The sequence below is a fragment of the Dipodomys merriami genome, unplaced genomic scaffold (assembly GCF_024711535.1).
Source record: "Dipodomys merriami isolate MVZ:Mamm:240054 unplaced genomic scaffold, mDipMer1.0.p SCAF_47, whole genome shotgun sequence".
NCBI lineage: Eukaryota > Metazoa > Chordata > Mammalia > Rodentia > Heteromyidae > Dipodomys > Dipodomys merriami.
In genome coordinates this window covers 4,876,034-4,898,660 of record NW_027206035.1, presented here as the reverse complement: position 1 = coordinate 4,898,660, position 22,627 = coordinate 4,876,034, and positions in this window count along the sequence as shown.

Here is a 22,627-nt window from a genome sequence, read left to right as displayed (position 1 = left end):
CCTAAACCTAAACCTAAACATCACTCTAACCCTCACCTAACTCTAATCCTAATACTAACCCTATTCCTCAACCTCACCCTCACCTTAATTCGAACCCCAAACATAACCCTAAACCTAACCCTCACCCGAACCCTAACTCTAACTCTCACCCTAACCGTAAACTTCACCCTAAACCTAACCATAATGCTCACCCTCAACCTAACTCTAAACCTCACCCTAACCCTCAATCTAACCCTAACTCTAAACCTAACCCTCAACCTCAGCCTAACCCTAACCCTAAACCTAACCCTCATCCTAACCCTAACCCGAACCATCACCCTAACACTCACCCTAGACCTCACCCTAACGTTCACCAAATCCTAAAACTCACCCTGAACCTAACCCTCTGTCTAACACTTACCCTCACTTTCACCATAACCCTAACCATAAACTAACCCTTACACTGACACCAACCCTAACCCTCACCATAACCCTAACCCTACCCCTCACCCTAACCCTTACCTTCACCCTATCCCGAACCCTCACCTGAACCCTCACCTCATGGTAACCCTCACGCTCATCCAAAACATCACCATAACCCTAACCCTCACCCTAACCCTAACCCTAACCCTCACCCTAACTCTACCCCTAACCCTCACCCTAAACCTAACCCTCACCCTCACACTAACCCCCACCTTCACCCGAAAACTCACCTCACACGAACGCACACCCTCACACTAAACATCACCGTAAACCTAACCCTCACCCTAACCTTAACTCTATCCCTCACCCTAATCATAACCCTCACCCTCACCCTCACCCTCACCCTAAGCCTAATACTATACCTAACACTAGCCCTAAACCTAACTATCACCCTCACCTTCTCCCTAACGCTACCCCATACCCTAACCCTAACCCTAACCGTAAACTTCACCCTAAAACTTAGCCTCACCCCTACCCTTACCCTCACCCTAACCGTATCCCTAAACGTAACCCTCACACTAACCCTAACCTTTCCCTAACCCTAACCCTAACACTCAACCCTCATCCTAACCCTAACCTTAACCTTAATACTCACCCTAAACATAACCCTAACCATAACCCTCATTATAACCCTCACCCTCACCCTAGCCCTCAGCCTAAACCTTAACCTAACCCTAACCTAAACCGCAACGTAACATTCAACCTCAACCTCAACCTTATCCTCACCCTAACCCTCAACCTAACCGTAACCCTAACCCTAACCCTAACCTTAAACATCACCCTAACCCTCACCCTAACCCTAATCCTTCCCCTCATCGTAACTCTCACCCTAACCCTACTGCTCAGCCTAACCCTCACCCTAACCCTATTCCGTACCCTAAAACTCACTCTACACCTTTCCCTAAACCTTACCCTAACACTCACCCTAAAACTAATCCTCACACTAACCCTAACCTTCACACTAATCCGAAAAATATACCTCACCCTATATCTCACTCAAATCTTAAACCTAACCCTAACCCTAAACCTAACCTTCAACCTCACCCTTACCCTCAACCTAACCTTCACCCTAACCATCACCCTAACCCTAACACTCATGCTAACCCTCACCCTCACCCTAACCCTAAACCTAAACCTAAACATCACTCTAACCCTCACCCTAACCCTAACCCTAATCCTAACCCTATTCCTCAACCTCACCCTCACCTTAATTCGAACCCCAAACCTAACCCTAAACCTCACCCTCACCCTAAACCTAATCCTAACCCTCACCCTCAACCTACCTCTAAACCTCACCCTAACCCTCAACGTAACCCTAACTATAACCCTAACCCTCAACCTCACCCTAACACTAACCCTAACCCTAAGCCTCACCCTGACCCTCATCATAACCAGAATCCTAACCCTATCCCACACCTGACCCATCCAGCAGGTTCAGTTATTCGTTAGGCTCGAGGAGGCACCTCCTAAAAAACAATGGGGGCGAGAGAGAAAAGGGACCAAACGCATAAAGGAAGACAAAGTCAGTCTGAGTCGCGTCAAGGTCTGCTTTATTAAAGTGAGGCAGGGTTTATATACCCGAAGGGACAAGGGAAGGGAAAGAATGAAAAAACATTGCAGAAGCAAGGCTGAGAAGTCCCGGGGTCAGGGATGGGTCATGCTTTTCCTTTGGCCGTTGTGCTAGTCTTTCTAAGAAATATTTATGGTTAGCCAGGCGCCGTTTGCTTAGGGCTGGAGATAAGAGAAATATTTATGGTTAGTCAAATGTTGTCTGCTTAGGGCTGGAGGAATATTTATGGTTAGCCAAATGTACTTTGCTTAGGGCTGGAGGAATCTTATCTTTCCACACACTTTCTTGGCTCCCAACAAATCCCCCTTTCTTATTTAGAAAATTGACCATCAATTGTTGGCTGCTCTTTTTAAGGGGGTGACAGAGGCTCTGTTCCTCTAATCCCCCAGGGTTTTTTTCCGCTCCTGAGCAAGCGTCCTCACTCTGGGAGGGGAGTTTTACAGGCCTTGGCATGTTTTTTGAGGAGACGGCTCGTGGGTATGCATGCCAACCGTCATGCACCAGAGCTTGCCACTCAGGGGTCTTGGGTTTTGTGATCTCGTGGATCCATCCCCCTGCAGGCCTACCTGCACCCTTGATTAGAGCATTTCTTCTTCCTCCCATAGGTGCATCCTCCTCCAAGCGGAGGAGCCTATAGGAGGAAGGGCGAACCTATCCCTTATGACAATAGGTCTTGCCCGTTGAATGTAAGCCACATAATTGAAAGTAAGCCACATTATATAAATAACTTTTTAGCCCTCTTTTAAGGCCTTCCTAATTTTAATGTTAACACATCCAAGGGGAGGTTTTAGCAATACTAATCAGATCATCACATCACTCATTTTAACCATCATGTTTTCAGTGTCTATCTGCAGAGAAAAGAGAGAACAAAGATGGGCCACTCAGCCCCTTCTATGGAATGGCCACACACCCAATCTGACTCTTTAGGGTTAGATGAACTGTGTTTGCATCAACTTGCCCTCTTTCTAAATGAGTGGACCGCTCCCAGGGCCTGTGCCAACATGCATGACCAGCTGAACTGTACTTCGGCTTGTTCACCCCTCACCGCTAAAGGTCTTCTGTTGGCTTCTAAGTTTTTCTCCGTCTCTTCTCTTGGTTTTTGAATGGAATACACAGTTTTAGACAGACAGAACAGGTAACATCTTTGACAGTGTTAAACTAACCTTTACATTTAAATTTTTAATATTTATCCCAAATTTTAGCCAAGGGAACTAGATCCCAAACAGCCAATGCATTTTTGTTAAGCCAGATAACTTGATTACAGTATAAACAGTCTTATGCATTTTAAAACATTAGTCTTTAAATACCAGATTTTCTAATTTGCAAGTTAAAGAATCCTTACAAAGCCATTTAAAACAATGCGAAGATTTTTTTTTTTTGGTCAATGTCCAAACCTCATAACTTTTTGAATTTTAAATTTAAACTCACCCAATTGTTACAGCATGCTGACAATTTTTATCTTTGAACGCGTTCACAGACACACACAAAACACTCACACAGATCTTAAAGCGCGCAAAAATCAAAATCAGTTGTACGTACACCTTTTAAAGTTTTAAAACAAAAATTTAAGACAGTATTTCTTTTAACTAGGTACCTTTGTTGGGCGTTATTTTCCCAGAGCTTGCTTATCTAGCAAGGCAATTCACTAATTATTCTTTTGAATCTTTGTGCTGTTCTCATTCAGCAAGCTGAATCCAGAGTCTGCTGAGTGAGCCTGCCACAATCACCCAAATCTTCCCTACCTCAGAAAACATAAAATGAACACACACACTAAACAAGACAAACAAGTGGCCACAAAGACAAAATCAGGTCTTAGTGAATGGGGCGACATCTCACCACCATTCACTTACTAGGGGACTCAACACCCCTACTCACTTCCGGAGGATTTTTTTTTCTTTTTTCTTTTTTTTAGATTCCTGCAAGCATTGACCCAGGAGCCTTTCAAGGCAGAGGAGAATTCCCAGTCATCTTGGGGCAAGGGAAAACAAAAATCCCTAGCGGCCGTCCCCTCAGACTGACAGGTTCTCCCCCAAGCTCAGACCCCCTGAACCAAGGCCCAAGGCTGAGATCTAACTGGGGCCACTCGCAGGTGGTCAGTGGCAATTTCATAATTGACAAACAAGCAAGTTCCTAAAACCTGACAATCTGGGCTCGAGCTGTATCTTTTTTCCAGTGATCTAAAGTCAGACTTAAGGGGGTTGTTAGTTGCCGCCCCTTCCCTTTAAGGACAACAAGACAGACAACAGAGACAATTAACACTAAACAGAAACAGAGGAAACCAGGACTGCAAACAGAAAAAGCAACTTCAGTTGGTAGTGGCCATCTGAGCAGGTTTTTTGTTTATGATAGCCTGAGCCTCTGCCTTATCTATAAATTCAGCCTTCCAGTTTAAATATTGACCAGAGGTCAATATTTACAATCTTATTACAATATGTACAATCTTATTCCATTCATGAGGCAGCAGGTGTCCTCCGTTAAAATCAATAAGCGGGCACCATCTCTTCCCTTTTCTACCTCTTTTAAAATGTCCCTGATAATCCCATAAAAACTAAAAAAGGCCTCGGGAATTTCTTCTCCTTTAGCCGCTAAATCATTAATATTTTTCCCTACTTTACTCCAGGTAAGGGAATGAATGTCCGGGCCACTCAAAATTAGCCAAGGACATTTTTCCCCCGACAAAACAAAAATTTTTACAAGATCCTTTCTTTTTACTCTTATTCCTCTCTCCCTAAGAGCTTTCTTCATTTCCTTTATAAATAATGGCTCTTTAGACAACGTCTTGCCCATGCGCATAAAGGAAGACAAAGTCAGTCTGAGTCGCGTCAAGGTCTGCTTTATTAAAGTGAGGCAAGGTTTATATGCCCGAAGGGACAGGGGAAGGGAAAGAATGAAAAAACATTGCAGAAGCAAGGCTGAGAAGTCCCGGGGTCAGGGATGGGTCATGCTTTTCCTTTGGCCGTTGTGCTAGACTTTCTAAGAAATATTTATGGTTAGCTAGGCGCCGTTTGCTTAGGGCTGGAAATAAGAGAAATATTTATGGTTAGTTAAATGTTGTCTGCTTAGGGCTGGAGGAATATTTATGGTTAGCCAAATGTAGTTTGCTTAGGGCTGGAGGAATCTTATCTTTCCACACACTTTCTTGGCTCCCAACACACACCCTAACCCTAACCCTCACCCTCACCCTAAAACATCACCCTAACCCTAACCCTCACCCTAATCCTAAACCAAAACCTCACCCTAACATTAACCATCACCCTAAAGTTCACCCTCACACTAATCCTCACCCTAACCATAACTCTAAACCTTACCCTAACCCTATCATCCTCACCCTCACCCTCAGCCTAACCCTAACCCTAACCCTAATCCTAAGCCTAAACCTCACCCTCACCTTAACTGTAACCGTTACTCTAATCCTCACCCTCACCCTCACCTTAAACCTAACCTTAAAACTAACCCTAACCCTCAAACTAACCCTAAACCTAACCCTCATCCTAACTCTAACCCAAACCCTAAACCTAACCCTCACCCTAGACCTTATCCTAACGTTAAACATAATCCTAACCCTCACACTCAGCCTAACACCCTCACCCTCACCATAACACTAACCTTCAAACTAGCCCTAACCCTCACACTAACCCTAACCCTCACCATAACCCTAACCCTACCACTCACCCTAAACCGAACCGTAACCCTAACATTAACGCTAACCCTCTCCCTCACCCTCAGCTTGCCTTTAAACCTTACCCTCACCCTAACACTCACACTAACCTTAACTCTAACCCTAACCCTAAACCTCAAATTAACTCACACCCTAAACCTAACCCTAACCCTAACCTTAAACATCACCCTAACACACACCCTCACCCTAACCCTAAACCTCACCCTTATCCTAACCCTCACCCTAACCCTAAACCTCACCTTAAACCTAACCCTAACACTAAGCCTAACCCTCACACTAACCCTAAACCTCACCCTAACCCTAACCCTCACCCTCATCATAAAACTCACCCTAACTCTTACCATCACCCTAACCCTAACCCTAAACCTAACCCTAAGCCTAACCCTCACTTTAAGCCTAAACCTCACCCTAACCCTCACACTACCCCTCATCCTGATCCTAATTCTCACCCTAACCCTAACCCTAACCCTCACCCTCACCCTAACCCTCACGGTCACCCTAACCCTTACCCTAAGGCTAATGCTCAACCACACCCTAACACTCAACATCACCCTCATCCTCACCCTAACACTCACCCTCAACCTAGCACTCACCATAACCGTAACACTAATCCTAACCCTTACCTAACCGAAACCCTCACCGTCACCCCCACCCTCACCCTAACCCTAACCCTCATCCTCACCATAACCCTTACCCTCACTCTAAACCTCACGTTAACCCTAACCCTCACCCTCACCCTCACTCTCACGGTCACCCTCACCCAAACCATAACACTCACACTATCCCCAACCCTTACCTTCACAGTATCCCGAACCCTCACCCGAACCCTCACCTCATGGTAACCCTCACCCTCACCCAAAACATCACCTTAACCCTAACCCTCAACCTAACCATAACACTAACCCTCACCCTAACTCTAACCCTCCCTCTAGCCCTCAAACTCACCCTAACCCTAATGCTCACACGAAAACTAAACCTAACCCTAAACCTCACCTCATCTTAAACCTAATCCTCATCCTAACCCTAACCCTCATCCTAACCCTAACCTTAACATGAACACTCACCCTAACCCTATCCCAAAATCTCACCATCACCAAAACCCTCACCATAACCCTCACCTTAACCCTCACCTTAACCCTAACACTAAAACTAACCCTCAACCTCACCCTCACCCTCACACTAACCCATAACCTCAACCTAATCCTCACACTAACCCTAACCCTAAACCTCATCTTCATCTTAAAACTAACCCTCACCCTACCACTAACCCTCCCTCTAACACTCAAACTCACCCTAACCTTTACCCTAAACATAGACCTCACCCTACAGCTCAAACCCTAACCCTAACGGTAACCCTCACCCTAATTTTCACCCTCACCCTTACCCTCAACCTAACCCTCACCCTAAACCTAACCCTAACTCTAATGCTCACCCTAACCCTCAACCTCACCCTAACCCTAAACCTAAACATCAATCTAACACTCACCCTAACTCTAATACTAATCCTAACCCTATTCCTCAACCTCACCCTCACCTTAATTCGAACCCCAATCATAACCCTAAAACTCACCCTCCCATTAACCCTAACTCTAACTCTTACCCTAACTGTAACCCTCACCCTAAACCTAACCCTAATGCTCACCCTCGACCTAACCCTAATGCTCACCCTCAACCTAACTCTAAACCTCACCCTAACCATCAACCTAACCCTAACTCTAACCCTAACCCTCAACCTCATCCTATCACTAACCCTAACCCTAACCCTAACCTGAACCCTAACCCTAACCCTAACCCTAGACCTCACCCTAACCTGAACCCTAATCCTAACCCTCACCCTCAACCTAACCCGCAGCCTAACACTTACCCTCACCCTCACCATAACCCTAAACTTAAACTAACCCTAACCCTCACACCAACCTTAACCCTAACAATAACCCTAACCCTACCCCTCACCCTAACCCTAACTGTAACCCTAACCCTAACCCTACCCACATCTTCACCCTAACCCTAACCCTCACCCTAACCCCAACCCTCCCTCTAACCCTCAAACTCACCCTAATCCTCACCGTAAACATACCCCTAACCCTCACCAAACACAAACCCTCAGCCTCACTCTCACCCTAACACTAACCATCACACTAACCCTCACCCTCAGCCTATCCAGATGCCTAAACCTCACACTCACACTCGCCCTCATCCTCAGCCTATCCCTAACCCTGAACTTAATCTGAACCCTAAACTTCACCCTGATGCTCACCCTCACCCTAACCCAGCCCTAAACCTAACCCTCACCCTAACTCTTAACCTCACCCTAACCCTTACCCTAACCATAATCAAAAACCTAACCCTTACCCTACCCCTCACCCTAACCCTAACCCTAAACCTCAACACCAACCTAATCTTCATCCTACCCTTTACCCTCACCGAAACCCTCACCCTAAACCTAACCCTAACCCTAACCCTCACACTAAAAATCACCCTAACCCTAACCGTAACCCTAAACATAACATCACCCTAACCCTCACCCTAAACCTCACACTAACCCTAACCCTCACCCTAAACCTAAACCTACCACTCTCCCTAACCCTCATCCTAACCCTAAACCTAATCCTAATCTTCACCCTAACCTTAACACTAACCCTAACCTTCACACTCATCCTAACCCTCACCTTCACGGTAATCCTCAACCTGACCCGAACCCTCACCCATACCCTAAACCTAACCCTAACACTCACCCTAGCCCTCATCCTAAACATTACCCTCCCCCTAAGCCTAAACCTCACCCTAATCCTGACCCTCATCTTAACCCCCACCCTAACCCTTACCCACAACCTGACCCTAAAGCTAAACCTAACCCTCTAACAATAACCCTTACCCTCACCATAACCCTCATCCTCACCCTAACCGTCACCCTAACCCTAACCCTAACACTCAACCTAACCCTAAACCTCACCCTCACCCTCACCGTAAACGTAACCCTAACCTTACCGCTCACCCTAAACCTCATCCTCAAATTACCCCTAACCCTAACACTCACACTAAACCTAACCCTAACCCTAAATATCACCCTAACCCTCACCCTCATCCAAACACTAACCCTCACACTAACCCTTACCCTCACCCTAACCCTAAACCTAACCCTAACCCAAACCCTCACACTAACCCTAACACTCACCCTAACCCTAACCCAAACACTAACCCTAAACCTCACCCTAACCCTCACTCTACCCTAAACATAAAACTAACCCTAACCATCACTCTACCCCTCACCCTAACCGAAACCCTGAACCTAACCCTCACCTTCATCCTAACCCTTACACTTACCCTCACGATAAGACTAACCCTAACCCTAACCCTCACACTAAACCTAACCCTCACCCACACACTAACCCTCACCCTAACCTGAAAACACACTTCACACGAAACCACATCCTCACACTAAACATCACCCTAAACCTAACCCTCACCCTAACCTTAATCCTAACCCTCACCCTAACATTAAACCTCACCCAAACCCTCATCCTCACCCTAATCCTAACCCTAAACCTAACACTAACCCTAAACTTAACTCTCACCCTCACATTCACCCTAACGCTACCCCACACCCTAACACTAACCCTAAACATAAACTTCACCCTAAATCTGACCCTCACCCCTAACATTACCATCACCCTAATGATAACCATAAAACTAACCCACACACTAAACCTAACACTCTCGCTAACCCTAACCCTACCACTCACCTTAACCCTCATCCTAACCCTAACTTTAACCCTAATGCTCACCCTAAACCTAAACCTAACCATAACCCTCACCCTAACCCTCATCCTCACCCTAGCCCACAGCCTGAACCTAACCCTAACCCTAACCCTAAACCTCACCCTAACCCCCACCCTCAACCTAACACTTACCCTCACCCTAACCCTCAACCTAACCCTAACGGTAACCCTAACCCTAACCTTAAACATCACCCTAACCCTAATCTTTGCCCTCATCTTAACCCTCACCCTAACCCTTACCCTCACCCTAACCCAAAACCTAACCCTCACCCTCACCCTAACCATTACCCTCACCCTAACCCTAAACCTAACCCTCACCCTAACGCTCACCCTAACCCTACTGCTCAGCCTAACCCTCACCCTAACCCTATTCGTTACCCTAAAACTCACCCTAAACCTTACACTAAATCTTACCCTAACCCTCACCCTAACCCTCACCCTAAAACTTATCCTCACCATAACCCTAACCCTCACACTAATCCTAAACCTAAACCTCACCCTACACCTCACTCAAACCCTAACCCTAACCGTAACCCTCACCCTAACCTTCAACCTCACCCTTACCCTCAACTTAACCCTCACCCTAACCGTAACCCTATCTGTAACACTCACCCTAAACCGCACCCTCACCCTAACCCTAAACCTAAACCTAAACATCACTCTAACCCTCACCCTAACTCTACCCCTAATCCTAACCCTATTCCTCAACCTGACCCTCACCTTAATTCAAACCCCAAACCTAACCCTAACCATCACCCTCACCCTAAACCTAACTCTAACTCTCACCCTAATCCTAACACTCACCCTGAACCTAACCCTAACCCTCACCCTCAACCTAACTCTAAACTTCAACTTAACCCTCAACCTAACCCTAACTCTTACACTAACACACAACCTCACCCTAACCTTAACCCTAACCCTAACAATCACCCTAACACTCGCCATAACCCCAATCCTAACCCTAATCCACACTCTAACCCTAACCCTCACCCTCACCCTAAACCTCAACCTAACTCTAACCCTCACCCTAATCCTAAACCTAAATCTCACAATAACTCTAACCCTCACCCTAAATTCCACCCTCACAGTAATCCTCACACTAACTATAACCCTAAACCTTAACCTAACCCTCTCATCCTCAGACTCACCATCAGCCTAACGATAAATCTAAACCTAATCCTAACCCTATCCCTCACCCTCCCCCTAACCCTAACCATTACCTTAAAACTCACCTTCACCCTCACCCTAAACCTAACCATAACCCTAACCGTAAACCTCAAACTAACCTTAAACCTAACAATTACCCTAACCCTCATCCTAACCCTAACCCGAACCCTAACCCTAACCCTCACCCTAGACCTCACCGTAACGTTAAACCTAATACTAACACTCACCCTCAACCTAACCCTCAGCCTAACACTTACCTCACCCTCACCATAACCCTAACCCTCACGATAACCCTAACCCTGCAACTCAGCCTAACCTTAACCATAACCCTAACGCTAACCCTAATGCTCACCCTCACCCTAAACTTCACTTTAACCCTTACGCTCACCCTAGTGTAAACTAACCCTAAATCTAACCTTAACCCTAAACCTCAAACTAACCCTCACGCTAAACCTAACCCTAACCTTAACCCTAAACATCGCCCTAACCCACACCCTCACCCTAACCCTTACCTCACCCTAAACCTAACACTAACCCTAACACTAAGCCTAACCCTCACACTAACCCTAAACCTCACCCTATCCCTAACCCTCACCCTCATCCTAACCCTCACAGTAAGCCTTACACTCACCCTAACCCTAACCCTAAACCTAACCCTAACCCTAACCCTCACACTAACCCTAAACCTCACACTAACCCTAACCCTAACCCTCACACTACCCCTCATCCTGACACTAATACTCACCCTAACCCTAACCCTAACCCTAACCCTCAACTTCACCCTATCGCTCACGGTCACCCTAACCCTCACCCTAACCCTAATGCTCACCCACACCCTAACCCTCAAAATCACTCTCATCCTCACCCTAAACCTCACCCTCAACCTAGCCCTCACCATTACCGTAACACTAACCCTAACCCTTACCTAACTGAAACCCTCACCCTAACCACCAACCTCACCCTAAACCTCACCCTAACCCTCACTCTAATACTTACCCTCAGCCAAACCCTCACGTTAACACTAACCCTCACCCTCACCCTCACTCTCATGGTCACCCTCACCCTAACCATAACCCTCAACCTCTCCCTAATCCTTACCTTCACTCTAACCCAAACCCTCACCCGAACCCTCACTTCATGGTAAGTCTCACCTTCACCCAAAACATCACCCTAACCCTAACCATCACCCTAAACCTAACCCTCCCTCTAGTAATCAAACTCACCCTAATCCTCACCATAACCATAACCATTACCCTTACATAAACGAAATGCCCACACTCACCCTCACCCTCACCCTAACCCTAAACTTCATCCTCACCCTAACCTTAATCCTAACACTCACCATAACCCTAACCGAATACCTCTCCGTCACCCAAACCCTAACCCTAACCCTAACCCTAACCCTCACCCTAAACCTCACCTTAACCCTAACACTAAACCTAATACTCAACCTCACCCTCACCCTCACACCAACCCTAACCCTAACCCTCCCCCAAGACTTAACCTCACCCTAACCCTTAACCTAACCCTAAGCCTAAACCTAACCCTCACCCTACCCCTCACCCGAATCCTAACCCTAACTCTCACCACCACCCTAACCTTCATCCTAAACTTTACCCTCACCCTAACTCTCACCCTAAACATAACCCTAACCCTAACCATCACACTAACAATCACCCTAACCCTAACCCTAAACCTAACCTTAACATCAACCTAACCCTTACCCTATCCGTCACACTGACACTAACCCTCACCCTACCCCTAACCCCACCACTCACCCTCACCCTAATCCTAACCCTAACCCTAATCCTAATCCTCACCCTAACCCTAACACTAAACCTAACCTCCAACCTCACCCTAACACTCACCTTCACGGTAATCCTCAACCTAACCCTAACCCTCACCCATACCCTAAACCTAAACCTCCCCCTCACCCTCCCCCTAACCCTCACCCTCACCCTAGCACTCACCCTAAACCTAACTCTCACCCTAAGCCTAACCCTCACCTTAATCCTCACCCTCATCCTAACCCTCACACTAAACCTTACACTCAACCTAACCCTAAAGCTAAACCTAACCCTCAAAATAACCCTTACCCTCACCATAACCCTCATCCTTACCCTAACCCTCACCCTCATCCTAACACTAACCCTCACCCTAATCCTTGCCCTCACCCTAACCCTAAAACTAAACCTCACACTAACCCTAACACTCACCTTAACCCTAACACAAACACTAACCTTAAACCTCAACCAAATCCTCAACCTACCCTAACCATAACCCTAACCCTAAACCTCAACCTACCCCTCACCCTATCCAAAACCCTAATCCTAATCCTTACCCTCATCCTAACCCTGACCCTTACACTTACCCTCACGTTAACCCTAAACCTAACCCTAACCCTCACACTAAATGTAAACCTCACTATATAACTAACCCTATCCCTCACCCTAACCCTAATTCTAACACTAACCCTCACCTCAATCCTAACCCTAACCCTCCCCTAACCCTAAACCTAACCCTCACACTAAACCTAACACTCACCCTAACACTAACCCAGCCCTAACCCTAACCCTCACACTAAACCTAACCCTTACGTTAATTGTAACCCTACCCCTCAGCCTAAACCTCACCCTATCCCTAAACCTAACTGTAAACTTCACTCTTACCCTAACCCTAACACTTACCCTCACCCTCACACTAGTCCTGACGCTAACACTAACACTAACCTTAACCCTCACCCTAACTGTCACCCTCACCCTAACAGTAACCCTCATCCTCACCGTCACCCTCAGTCTAAACCATGCCCTAACACTAATCCTAACCCTAAAACTCACCCTCACCCACACCCTAACTCTAACCCTAACCCTCACCCTAAAACTCACCAAAACCCTGACCCTCACCTAACCCGAAACCTAAACCTAACCCCAAGACTCACACTTATCCTAACCCTCACCCTAACCCTAATACTTCCCCTCACCCTAACCCTCACCCTAACCCTCACCCTAACACTAACCCTAATTTTAACCCTCACCCTACACCTAACCTTAATCCTCACCGTCAGCCTAACCCTCACTTTCACCCTAACCCTCACCCAAATCTTAACCCGCACCCACACCCTAACTCTCACCCTCCCCCAACTCTCACCCTCACCCTAAACATCATCCTAACCATAAGCCTCACCCTAAGCCAAAACTTAACCCTCACCTTAACCATAACCCTCAGCCTAAAACTCATCCCCACCCTAATCATCTCCCTAAACCAAACCCTAACCCTTACCCTAACTCTAACCTTCACCCTCACCCTCACCCTCACCCTAGTCCTCACGCTCACTCTAGCCTTCACCTTAAACCTAACTCTAACCCTACCCCTAACCCTCACACTCTCACTCAGTCTAACCATAAACCTAACGCTAATCCTGACCCTAAAGCTCATCCTCACCCTAACCCTAACCCTAACCTTAACTCTCACCCTAACCCTAACTCTAATATTAATCCTAACCCTTACCCTAACACTAACCCTAAACCTAACCCTTACCATCATGCTAACCCTCACACTAACCCTAAACCTAACCCTCAAACTAACCCTCACCCTAACACTCAATCTAACCCTAACCCTCACTCTCACCCTAACCCTCACCCTAAACCTTACCCTCACCCTAACCCTAACCCTCACCCTGACCCTAACCCTAACCCAAACCCTAAACCTAACCCTCACCCTAAAGCTCACCTTAACCGTAACCCTAAACCTAACCCTCACCCTACTCCTCACCATTACTCTAACCCTAACCCTCACCCCTACCCTAAACCTAACCCTAAATTTTATCCTATCCTTATTCCTCTCCCTAACCCTAATCCTAAACCTAACTCTCATGCTAACCCTCATCAAACCCTGAAACCTAACCTTCAATATTACCCTCCCCCTAACCATAACCCTACCTCTCACCCTAACCCTCATCCTAACCCTTACCCTAACCTTTACCCTCACCCTATCCCGCACAGTAACCCTAACTCTAAACCTAACCCTAACCCTCATTCTCACCATCACGCTCAGTCTAAAACTAACCATAACCCTAACCCTCACCCTCACCCTCACCCTAACTCTAACCCTAACCCAAACCTAAACCTCACCCTAACTCTAACCCTAACCCAACCCTATCCATCACGCTAACGCTAACCCTAACCCTAAACCTTACCATAACCCTCACCCTCACCCGAAACCTAACCCTACCCTCACCCTAAGCCTCACCCTAACCCTAACGCTAACCCTAACACTCAACCTTACACCAAACCTCACCCTAACCCTTATCCTCACCCTAACGCTGACCCTAACCCTAACCCTAAAACTCACACTATTCTTAACCCCAACCCTAACACTAATCCTAAACCTAACCCTCACCCTCACCCTAACCCTCACCGTCACCTTAACCCTCACCCTAAACCTAACCCTCAACCACACCCTATACCTCACCCTCACCCTCACCCTCACCCTCAACCAAAACATCACCCTAAACCGAACTCTCACCCTAAACCTAAGCCTAACCCTCACCCCAAACATAGCCCTCACCCTCACCCTAAACCTAACCCTCACCCTACACATAACCATAACACGCACCCTAACCCTAACCCTCCCTCTAACCCTCAAACTCACCCTAATCCTCACGCTAACTATAACCCTAACCCTTACGTAACTGAAACCCTAATACTCACTCTCACCCGCACCCTAACCCTAAACCTCATGCTAACCCTAACCTTAACCCTAACACTCACCCTAACACTAACCCTAAACCTCACTCTAAACTTCAACCTAACCCTAACACTAACCCTAACCCTCACCCTCACCCTAACCCTCACCGTAACTCTTACCTCACCCTAACCCTTACCCTAACCCTAGCCCTAAACTTAAGCTTCACCCTACCCCTCAATCTAACCCTAACCCTAACACTCACCCTCACACTCACACTCACCCTCACCCTCAGCCTATACCTATGCCTAACCCTCACACTCATACTCACAGTCACCCTCAGCCTATCCCTAACCCTAAACCTAATCCTAAACCTAAACTTCACCCTGACCTTCCCCCGCCCCCTAAACCTAACCCTAAGACTAACCCTCACCCTAACTCTTACCCTCACCCTAAACCTTACCCTAACCCTAACCCTAAACATAGCCTTCACCCTACCCCTCAACCTAACCCTAACCCTAACCCTAACCCTCACCCTCACCCTCACCCTAACCTACACCCTAAGCATTACCCTCACTGTAACACTCACCCTAAAACTTACCCTAAACCTAACCCTCACGCTAACCCTCAACAGAAACCTAAGCCTAACCTTAAACATCACCCTAACCCTAACACTAACCCTAACCCTCACCCTCATCCAAACCCTCACCTTCACGGTAATCCTCACCCTAACCCTAACCCACACACAAACCCAAACCCTAAACCTCGCCCACAAGCTCACACGAACCCTCACCCTCACCCTACCCCTCACCCTCACCCTAACACTAACCCTAACCCTAAACCTCACCCTAATCCTCACCCTCAACCTAACCCTTACCCTCACCCTAACCCTCACCCTAACCATAACCCTAACCCTAACCTAACCTTAACGTTAAACATCACCCTAACCCTCATCCTAAACCTAACCCTATCAGTAATCCTATCCCTCACCCTAACCCTTACCCTCACCCTAAACCTAACCCTAAGTCTCATATTCACCCTAAGCCTTACCCTCACCCTAAGACTAACCTTAACCCTACACCTCAACCTAACCATCATCCTAACCCTAAACTTAACCCTAAACCTTACCCTAACCCTAACCCTTACCCTAACAATCACCATCACCATAACGCTCACCCTACCCTAACCCTCACCGACACCCTAAGCCTCCCCTTCACCCTCACCCTAAACCTCACCCTGACCTAGCCCTCAGCCTAACCGTAACCCTAATCCTAACCCTCACCCTAAACCTAACCCTCACCCTAAAGGTCACCGTCATCGTAACTCTCACCCTAACCCTTACCCTCAACCTATACCTAACCCTAAATCTAACCCTCACAATAACCCTTACCCTCACCCTAATCCTCACCCTCACCCTAACCCTAACCCTATCCCTCACCCTAAGCTTCACCCTAACCATAACCCTAACCCTAACCTTCATCCTCACCCTAAACCTCACCCAAACCCTAACGCTAACCCTAAACCTCACCCTCATCCTAACCCTCACCCTTACACTTTCCCTCACGTAACCCTAACCCTAACACTAACATTAACTTTCACACTAACGCTAAGCCTCACACTAACCCTAATCCTACCACTCTCCCTAACCCTCATCCTAAACCTAAACCTAACCCTATCCCTAACCCTCACCCTAAACCTAAACATCACCCTCACCCTCATCCTCAACCTAACCCACAACCTACCCTTCATCCTAACCCTCATCCTCACGTTTACCCTAACCCTAACACTCACATTAAACCTAAACCTAAACCTAAATCTCACCCTCAACCTCAACCTCATCCTAACACTAACCCCCACTCTAACCGTTACCCTCAACCTAACCCTAAACCTAACCATAACCCTAATCCTCACACTAACCTTAACACTCAACCTAACCCTAACCCTAACACTAACCGTAAACCTCACCCTAACCCTCACCCTACTGCAACCATAACCCTAACCCTAACCCTCACCCTACCACTCACCCTAAACCTAACCCTAACCCTAACACTCACCCTCATCCTAACCCTCACCCAAACAGTAACCCTCACCCTCACACTCACTCTCAGACCAAACCTAACAATAACACTAATCCTAAACTGAAACCTCACGCTCACCCTCACCCTAAACCTAAGCAAAACCCTTACCATCACCCTAACCTAAACCCTAAACCTATCCCCAACCCTCACACTAATCCTAAAACACACCCTAAGCCTAATCCTACGCCTTACCCTAATGCTCACCGTAATACTAACCCTAATCCCAACCCTGACCCTAACCCTAACCTTAATCCTCACCCTCAGCTAAAGCCTCACTGTCACCCTAAACCTCACCCTAAACTTCACCCTCACCCACAACCTAACTCTCACCCTCAACCGAACACTTACCCTCACCCTAAACCTCAACCTCACCCGAAACATCATTCTAACCATTAGCCTCACCCTAATCGTAAACCTAAACCTCACCCTTACCCTAACCCTCACCCTACCCTCACCCCCAACTTAATCCTCTCCCTAAACTTAACCCTAACCTTTACCCTTACCCTAACCCTCACCCTCACCCTCACCCTCACCCTAAGCTTTACACTTACAATAGTCCTCACCCTAACCCTAACTCTAACCCTAACCCTAACCCTCACCCTCACACTCAGCCTAAACATAACCCTAACTCTAATCCTAACCATAACCCTCACCCTAACCCTAACCCTAAACTTAGCACTCACCCTCACCCTAAACCTAACATTAACCCTAACCTAGACCTAACCCTCATCCTAACACTAAACCTAACCCGAAACATAACCCTCACACTAATCCTCACCCTAACAATCACCCTAACCCTAACATTAACTCACACCCTAACTTTCAACCTTACCCTTACCCTCACCCTAAACCTAACCCTAAACCTAACTCTTACCGTCACACTAAACCTGTCCTTCACCCTAAACCTAACCTTAATCCTTATCCTAACCCTTATCCTAACCCTAACCTAACACTAACCCTCACCCTAACCAGAACACTCACGCAAACACTAAGCCTAACACTAACCCTAACACTCAACCTAACCCTAACCCTAACCCTCATACTCACCCTAACCCTAACCCTCACCCTCACCTTCACCCTTTCCTTAATCCTAAACCTATCCCTCACCCTAACTCTCATCCAAACCCTAACCCTAAGCCTAACACTAACCGCAAGACTAACCCTAACCCTAAACCTCACTCTAACTCTAAAAATAATTCTAACCCTACCCCTCACCCTACCCTCACCCTAAACCTAACTCTAAATCTAAACCTCAGCCTCACCCTAACACTCACACTAAGCCTTACCCTAACCCTAACCCTCACCCTCACCCTAACCCTAACCCTAACCTTCACCTGAAACCTCACCCTAAAACTCACCCTCAACCTAACCCTCACACTCTACATAACACTCACCCTAACCCTAACCCTAAACCTCACCCTCATCCTCACCCTTAATTTAATCCTTACTCCCACCGTAACCCTAACCTTAACCCTAACCCTAACACTCACACTAACCCTAACCCAAACCCTAACTCTAACCCTACCCCGCAACCTAACCCTCAACGTAAACTTAACCCTACCCCTAACCCTCATCATAACCCTCACCTTAACCCTCACCCTCACCCTCATCCTCACCCTCACCCTAACCCTACTCATCACCCTAACACTAACCCTAAACCTCACCCTCAACCTCACCCTCAGCCTAACCCTAACACTAACCCTAATCCTCACCCTAAACCTCACCCTCACCCTCACTGTAATTCTAACCCTAACCCTAACCCTAATCCACACCATCACCCTCACCCTCACACTCACCCTAACCCTAAACCGAACCCTCACCCTCACCCTAACCATAACCCTAACCCTAACACTCACCCTTAACCACCAACATAATCTTAACGCTAACCCAAACACTAACCCTAACCCTTACCCTCACTAGAACCCTAACCCTAACCCCAACTCTCACACTAATCCTAACCCTCACCCTAAAATTAACCATAACCCTCACCCTAACCTCACGCTAACATGAACAGTAACACAAACCCTTACCCTAACCCTCACCATCACTCTAACCCTCACCCTAACCCTAACCCTCATCCACACCCTAACCCTCACACTCACCCAAATCCTCACTCTCACCCTAACCTTCTCCCTCACCCTAAACATCACCCTAAACCTAACACTAACCCTAACCCAAAACCAAATCCTCACTCTAACCCTAACCCTCACCCTAACCTTCACCCTCACCCTAACCTTCACCCTCACCCTAATCCTCACCCCAAACCTAACACTAACCCTTACCCTAAACCTAAAATTCACCTTCACCCTCACACTCAGCATAACTCTAACCCTAATCCTAACCCTTACTCTCACCCTCACCCTAACCCTAACCCTAACCCTCACACTCACCCTCAACTTTACCCTCACCCTAAACCTCAAACTAACCCTAAACCTAACACTCAACCTAACCTTCACCGTAACCCTCACCCTAAACCTCACGTTAACAATTACCCTAACCCTAAACCTAACCCTCACCCTAGACCTCACCCTAATCCTAGCCCCAATCCTAACCCTCACCCTCACCCTAAAACTGACCCTAAGACTTAATCTCACACTAACCCTCACCCTCAACCTCGCCCTTATCTAAACCTAACCCTAACATTAAACCTAAACGGAAACCTAACTCTCACGCTCACGCTCACCATCAGCCTAAGCCTAACCCTAATCCTAATCCTAACCCTAACCCTCACTCTCACCATCACCCTAAACCTAACCCTAACCCTAAACCTCCCCCTCCACCTCTCACTCACCCTTACACTAACCCTGACAATAACCCTAATCCTAACCCTAACCCTGTTCCTAGCCCTACTCTAACCCTAATTCTAACCCTAACCCTCTTCCTCCCCATCCACCTCACCCTCAGCCTAACCCTAACACTAACCCTAAGCCTAAACCATACCCTAAACCTCACCCTCACCAGAAACCTAACCCTAACACTAACCCTCACCTTAATTCTCACGCTAAACCTCACCCTAACCGTAACGCTAACCCTAAACCTCACCCTCAATGTAAACCACACCCTAACCCTTATCCTTACACTAATCCAAAACCTAACTGTAACCCTAAATTTCACCCTAAACGTCACCCTAACCTTAAACATAATGCAAAACCTCATCTTCACGCTAACCCTAACCCTAACCCTCACCCTCACACTAACCCTCACTGTCACACTAACCCTTACCCTAACCGTAACCCTCAACCACACCCTAAACATCACCCTCAACCGAACCCTCACCCTCACCCGAAACATCACCCTAAACCAAACCCTCACCCTAACATTAACCCTAACCCTCACCCTAAACATAACCCTCACCCTCACACTCACCCTCAACCTAAGCCTAACCCTCAACCTAACCCAAACCCTAACACTCAACCTCACCCTCAGAAATACCCTAAATTTAAACCTAAACCTAACCCTCACAATAACACTCACACTCCCCCTAACCCTATACCTCACCCTCACCCTCACCCTCACCCTCACCCTAAGCCTAACCCTAAACCTAACACTAAACCTAAACCTAACTCTCACCCTCACCTTCACCCTAACACTAAGCCTAGTACTAACCCTAATGCTCACCCTCAGAATCACCCTAAACCTAACCCTAAACCTAACCCTTACCCTAACCCTCACCCTCACCCTAACCCTATCCATCACCGTCACCCTCACTCTAACCCTAAAACTAACCTTAATCCTAACCCTAACCCTAACCAAAAGCCTAACACTAAGTGTAACCCTAAACCTCACCCTCACCCTAAGCCGAACCCTAACCCTCTCCCTCACCTTCACCCTCAGCTTAACACTAACACGAACACTAAACCTCACCCTCAGCCTCACCCTAACCCTAACCCTAACCCTCACCCTCACCCTCATCCTCACACTAACCCTAATTCTAACCATAGACCTCAGCCTAACCATCACCCTAACCCTAACCCTCACCTTCAACCTGACCCTAATCCTTACCCTAACCCTGAGCCTAAACCTCACCATCACCCTAACCCTCACCCTAACCCTCACCCTAACCCTTACCTTCACCCTAACCAAAAACGTAACCCTAATCCTAACCCTCATACTAACACTAACACTCACCCTAACCATAACCATAACACTAAAACTAAACTTCACACTAACCCTCATCCTAACCATAACCCTAATCCTAACCCTAACCCTAACCCTCACCCTACCACTCACCCTAACCCTAAACCTAAATCTAACCCCCACCCTCACCCTAACCCTTACCCTAAACCATATACTCACACTACCCTAAGCCTAACCCTAACCCTAACCCTAACACTGACCCAACCCCTAAGCTTAATGCTAAACCTAAACCTTATCCTATCCCTCACCCCAACCCTAAGCCTAACAATAACCTAAACCTCACCCTGACCCTAACCCTAACCCTAACACTCATCCTACACATCACCCTAACCCTAACAATAAACCTAACCCTCACCCTCACCCTAACACTAACCCTAACCCTTAACCTCACGCTAACCCTCACCCTCACCCTAACCCTAAACCTAAACCTCACTCTAACCTTCACCATGACCCTAACACTCACCCTAACTCTAACCCTCACCCTAACCCTCTCCCTAACCCTAACCCTAACACTCACCCTCAGCCTAAACCTAACCCTCACCCTCACCTTCACCCTAACCCTAATCCTAACCCAAGCACTCACCCTAACCCTCATCCTAACCCTAAACCTAAGCTTAATACTAACTGTAAGACTAACCCTAACCCTTATGCTCACCCTCACCATTAACGCTCAGCCTAACCCTAACCCTTACCCTAAGCTTTACCCTCACCCTACACTAACCCTAACCCTAAACCTCACCCTAACCTTAACATTCACGCTAACCCAAACCTTACACTAACATTAACCCTAAACTTAACCCTCACCCTAACCCTAACCCTACCCCTCACCCTACACTCACTTTTACCCTAAACATAACTCTAAACCACACCCTCACCCTTCCACTCACCCTAACCCTTAGCCTAAACCTAACCCTCAACCTCACCCTAACCCTAACCCTAACCCTCACCCTAAACCTCACCCTAAATCTCACACTCACCCTAACCCTCACCCTCAACGTAACCATCACCCTAACCCTAACCCTAAACCACACCCTCATCCTAACCCTCACCCTAACCCTTACTCTCACCGTTA